The 6,283-nt window shown below is 43.9% G+C and overlaps 1 long non-coding RNA gene across 1 annotated transcript; it reads left to right on the forward strand.

Annotated features, from left to right (window-relative positions):
* The first annotated feature begins 467 nt into the window (after positions 1-467).
* LOC112078035 (uncharacterized) lies at positions 468-5,416 on the forward strand. Its single transcript, XR_002895575.2, has 3 exons — positions 468-540; positions 2,573-2,727; positions 5,327-5,416. It is a non-coding gene; the product is annotated as an uncharacterized lncRNA (long non-coding RNA).
* The last annotated feature ends 867 nt before the right edge of the window (positions 5,417-6,283 follow it).

The raw sequence follows: 6,283 nt of genomic DNA on the forward strand, positions 1-6,283 counted from the left end.
TTTTGGTGTGTTAGTTCACACCAATGGACTGTAATGTTGTGTGTGTTAGTTCACACATAGTGAACTGCATTTGTGCTGGTTGTGTGGTTGATTGCAGTTGTGGGAGTGAAACTGGACATCAGTACCTGGATGACCAACTTCATCAATGCTACTCTGAAGATGAACGTAAGTAGATTAACATTATTTCATAATAGATCTCTATTAACTCTTTATGTCTGAAATGAAAACCGTTCTTTTCTCCTACAGTGTAAGAGACGAATCTGTGGTTGTCGAGAATGATGAGGTAAGATAATTTGATTGATTATACAGTTTATTAAAATACGATTATTTGATTGCGATAGAATTTAAGACAAAATACAAGTATTAAATTAAAGATGACTGATTAGCATGCAAATATGATTGAGAATTATCCAATTCTACCTCCCCTATATGATGATGGTTTATTCCATTATCTCTATATGATCTCCAGCATGTGGACTGTGTCATCCTGGATGATGGGGGATTCCTAGTATGGCCAATCGGGATGAATACATCGGTCAGGTGAGTCACTCTCATCAACTCTTATTCCATTGATATTACCTTGTTCAGCCCTACTCAACCCATAGTCAACACTGGCCCAACTCAAATCAACCTGATCCCGAACTAAGTTTACCCAACATGTCCAACCTTATACAACCTAACCCCATGTGCACTTCAACTTCAACCACTCAACCCTATCTGAACCTAACTTCACCATACCCCCCCCCCCCCCACACACACACACACACACACACTACACCCAGTGTGGCCCCTTACCCTACACTTGAATAATGTTTTTCATGCTGCCCAGGCTGCAGGCCCCAATCAGGGTGTGCGCTGGATAAATCAGTCCCTTTAGATGTTTGGCAGGAGCACTAAAAGACTAGGGTTCCTTGTTTGGAGAAGGCCGCTCGACCCTAAATCATGTTTCCTACAGGAGGTACGGCTCCCCTCTCCAGGGGTCCTGGCGGGTCCCAGCCGACAGATCTGTGACTGTTAATTCATTATTTGTGTTATTCTACAGGGAAAGGGGAGACAGGTTTTTATAGAAGCATTGATTTATATTTCCTTGTGACAGACGTGGTGAGCCATAACCAACTCTTTCTCAGAATCTTGGGGTTCAGGGTCCAAAATGAGGGGAGCGGTGTGATTTTGGGTCGTTCACCGCGACCTTGCATGCGGAAGAGGGAGCGTTTTTTTTGTTCTTGCAGACACACACACACACTATCACGTACGCTTGCTCTGACGTACGCACATACACGCACACTCACATAAAGTGCTATCACACCGAAGGGTGTCTAGACGTGCCATGACCACTTCCTCCATGTTTATTTAGGCTTCCTGGTATACTGTGTTAATTTGATTCAACTGAATCCCGCTGCTACATATCAGCTGGGTGAGCCAGGGGTGATTTTCTGACTGTGTGTGATTGTGTGCGTGCGCGGGAGTACATGTGTGGGAGTGTGTGTGTGTGTGTGAGAGCACATTCATGTGTGCGTGTGTTTTAAAAACGTGTGTGTGTGTCGAGTGGTCATGAGAGCTGAGATGACTTCACCCAGATTAAAGCCTTTGGGTTTTTATCTCCTCACAACAACATGTTAAGGAAATCCTTTTTCAAATGGTGAGCCGCACTAGCCTATCAGAGGGGGTCATTTCTGGACTGGTCAGTCCTGGACAGGATTTTTATCAAATCACCTGGGTTATACTCTGAGTGTACCAAACATTAGGAACACCTGCTCTTTCCATGACATAGACTGACCAGGTCATCCAGGTGAAACTATGATCCCTTATTGATGTCACCTGTTAAATCCACTTCAATCGGTGTAGATAGGGGAGGAGACAGATTAAATGTGTGCCTTCAGAGGGTGAATGGGCAAGTCAAAATATTTAAGTGCCTTTGAATGGGGTATGGTAGTAGGTGCCAACACACCGATTTGAGTGTGTCGCGTGTGTCAACAATGATGGTCCAACCACCAAAGGACATCCAGTCCACTTGACACAACTGTGGGAAGCATTGGCATCAACATGGGCAGCATCCCTGTGGAACGCATTCGGCACCTTATAGTCCTTATAGTCCCGACGAATTGAGGCTGTTCTGAGGGCAAAAGGAGGTGCAATTCAATATTAGGAAGTTGCTCTTAATGTTTTATACACTCAGTGTATATCCGTCAATTATAAAGAGTGGCAGGTAGCCTAGTGGTTAGAGCTTTGGGCCAGTAACCGAAGGTGGTTGGTTCAAATACCTGAACCAATAAGGTGAAAAATCTGCCGATGTGCCCTTGAGCAAGGCACTTAACCCTAATTTCTCCAGGGGCGCCGTACTACTATGGCCGACCCTTCAGAACAACACACCTATCTGTTATTTGTATTTATTTTCATAAATGTTATTATAAATGTTTATATGGGCACTGGGAACCCACAGGTGGTCGCAGATGTGTTGTGTGTGTTGTGAACGGCCAATGTATCTGCCTCAATCTGTATGTGTTCATGTGCATAAGTGTGTTCTGCGTCCATTGGCTCTTACATGTGCAATGCGCTTGCACTCCCCCTACAGATCGGCCAGTTCTTCGGGATGATCGACCCTATCCTCATGGTCAACCTGGTCAACATGTCTCTGTTCACGCTCAACAAGACATACGACTACCAGTCGGTCTGCGACCCCAAGAGGGAGAGCAAGGGTCCGCGGCGGGCCTGCGCTCAGTCTACGTGGTGTTACATAAGCCAGAGACACACACACCTACACACATACACACACACCGTCACCAGAGGACCGTAAATAACCATAAATATAGATTAGACGGACACCAGGGGAAATGCGGGGTAACGAGTAAGAGCCGTTTGAGCAGTTAAAGGCCTGAAAATAAGGATTAGTCAGAGTAATGTCTTTGGGTAACACTTGGAGTGGACTGAGTGTTAGGTAGCTCTAAGACTATTTTGAAGCTGTTGTATATTAGGATCTTAAAGGGGTAGTGAACATTTTGAATAACAAGCCACAGAATTGTAGTTTAAAGAATGGTTCACTCTAAAATCAAAACTTGTCAGAATGTTTTTAGATGTCAAACATAGTCTAAGATCAAGGTGATATGTCTCAAGCCATTTGTTGTATAGATCTGGTATTTGTAAGGTGATAAGTCCTGTTTAAAGCGTTTGTGTGTAGATCTGGCTATTTGTGCGTGTCTTTCCCATTCATTTGAGGCAATCTAATTTAAGGTATATACACATGTACAATCTTAATTTGGTTAGGAAATGTTAATTTAAAAAAAAAATATTAACCTTTATTTAACCAGGTAGGCTAGTTGAGAACAAGTTCTCATTTGCAAATGCGACCTGGCCAAGATAAAGCAAAGCAGTTCGACACATACAACACACAGAGTTACACATGGAATAAACAAACATACAGTCAATAATACTCATAAATACAGTAGAAAAGTCTATATACAGTATGTGCAAATGAGGTAGGATAAGGGAGGTAAGGCAATAAATAGGCCATGGTGGCGAAGTAATTACAATATAGCAATTAAACACTGGAATGGTAGATGTGCAGAAGATGAATGTGCAAGTAGAGATACTAGGGTGCAAAGGAGCAAGATAAATAAATAAATACAGTATGGTGATGAGGTATTGGATGGGCTGTTTACAGATGCAGTGATCTGTGAGCTGCTCTGACAGCTGGTGCTTAAAGCTAGTGAGGGAGATATGAGTCTCCAGCTTCAGTGATGTTTGCAGTTCGTTCCAGTTATTGGCAGCAGAGAACTGGAAGGAAAGGCGGCCAAGGAAGAATTGGCTTTGGATATTTGAGACCAGTGAGATATACCTGCTGGAGCGCGTGCTACGGGTGGGTGCTGCTATGGTGACCAGTGAGCTGAGATAAGGCGGGGCTTTACCTAGCAGAGACTTGTAGATGACCTGAAGCCAGTGCGTTTGGCGACAAGAATGAAGCGAGGGCCAACCAACGAGCGCGAACAGGTCGCAGTGGTGGGCAGTATATGGGGCTTTGGTGACAAAACGGATGGCACTGTGATAGACTGCATCCAATTTGTTGAGTAGAGTGTTGGAGTCTATTTTGTAAATGACATCGCTGAAGTCGAGGATCGTAGGATGGTCAGTTTTACGAGGGTATGTTTGGCAGCATGAGTCCCTGTGGCTCAGTTGTAGAGCACGTCCCGTGTGCTCGAGTTGGTAGGACAAGGCCGACTGTGCAACGCCAGGGTTGGTTCTACTTCCCCGACGGGGGGACCAGGATGAAGTATTAATGAACATTTCAAATTGGTAGTCGCTCAAGATGAAAGGAGCGTCTTGCCTAGAATGACTTAAATGGTAAAAAAATAAAACATATAAAAAAAATTGAGTGAAGGGATGGCTTTGTTTGCGAAATAATGTGAGTCTGGAAGGCGAGTTTATTTGTTAATCCTGCAGCAACAGGATATGTGGATTATAATTAATGGACATTTTTGTAGTGGTTGATACATTTTTCGTTAGGACATATCAAGTCTGAAATTTTGTAGAAATTAGAAGCCTTTTTAAACCTACCTAATTTGCAATGGAAAATTCTCTGCAACAAACTGTTGATCAAATTAAGATAGCACATCTAAAGCTGGATCTACACAACCAACAACTTTTGTGGTCTGTAGTCTTCTGACACACTTTTGGAGTGATCTATCACTTTAATTTAATGTCATTTACAGAATTATTTAGGTCGATGTTGGTTCTAGATTTGTATCATACATTTGTATCAATTAACAGACTTTGATCTACATTTTCATCGTTACTCACAAATAGATGTTGACTACAAATTTAGATCAAAGATGTAGATAATAGCTTTGGATTGGAATTTGATATGACTTTTAACATGGTTAGTTAGCTCCCCTTGATGACCAAACTCTATCAACCTGGAAAGAAAGGACACAGGCCTGAGTCACTAGACCAGAGCATTGCATGCTAATCATAATCAAAACAACATGGCTGTTCTTTCAGTCAAACCGAAACCTACTTGTTGTTCCTTTTCACTTTGTAGATTTACACTAGCATCTGTTGTGGTGGGCTCTGTGCTAATTCCCTTCCAAMATCTTGTCTGGCTCGTCTGAGTCGGKGTCCGTGCGCTTGGCAAATGCCTCGKCTCGAGACTCACTTTGCCAGCACAATCAGGATGTTTAGAAAAGGTTTAAGCCCAAGTTTAAAATGTGCTGTTTTACATGGAATGTTTAGTTATTGGGAGTTGTTTCGATTACCTGAAGTTACGCTTGGGCTTCACCATGTGAAAATATGTTTTGCAATGTTTTGTAATACCCAACCTTTTTGTCCCTTGCAGCCCACCATAGCAGACATTTTGAACGTTGGATGGTTAGCATCAGCAGCAGCCTGGTGAGACCCAACTCTTGGTTCTTTAACACTGTTCCCAGTGCAGATGTAAAGATACAGAGGCAGTCTGTGGGCCATCTGTGTAAGCATTCTACAGGTCCCAGAGCACTTTGTTTACACTAGCTCGCCTTCTGTCCTGATTTCATTAGCTGTGTGTCTTACAATATGTCCAATAAAATKAGATTTGTTTACAGGGAGGCTAACACACTGTCATATTTTTCCACACAAAGGCTTTTTGATTATGACATTTGCGGTTCCTTCGCTAAAAGCCAATAAACTCGCCATCTGAATGGAAATCTGTAAGAAATGTCCACTAGCAAGACCTCTAGCAGACCACTAGCAGACCACTAGCAGAGCACTAGCAGACACTAGCAGACCACAGCAGAGCACTAGCAGAGCACTAGCAGAGCAGCTAGCAGACCACTAGCAGAGCACTAGCAGACCACTAGAAAGCGGCAGAGCACTAGCAGACCACTAGCAGACCATAAGCAGAGCACTAAGCAGAGCACTAGCAGACCACTAGCAGAGCACTAGCAGAACCACTAGCAGACCACTAGCGAGCACTAGCAGACCACTAGCAGACCATTAGCAGCACTAGCAGAGCACTAGCAGAGCACTAGCAGACCACTAGCAGAGCACTAGCAGAGCACTAGCAGAGCACTAGCATACCACTAGCAGACCACTAGCAGAGCACTAGCAGACCACTAGCAGACCTCTAGCAGCACTAGCAGACCACTAGCAGACGCATAGCAGACCACTAGCAGAGCACTAGCAGACCACTAGCAGAGCACTAGCAGAGCACTAGCAGACCACTAGCAGAGCACTAGCAGACCTCTAGCAGAGCACTAGCAGACCACTAGCAGAGCACTAGCAGACCAAGCAGACCACTAGCAGAGCACTAGCAGAC

The sequence above is a fragment of the Salvelinus sp. IW2-2015 genome, unplaced genomic scaffold (genome assembly GCF_002910315.2).
Source record: "Salvelinus sp. IW2-2015 unplaced genomic scaffold, ASM291031v2 Un_scaffold5176, whole genome shotgun sequence".
NCBI classification, from domain to species: domain Eukaryota; kingdom Metazoa; phylum Chordata; class Actinopteri; order Salmoniformes; family Salmonidae; genus Salvelinus; species Salvelinus sp. IW2-2015.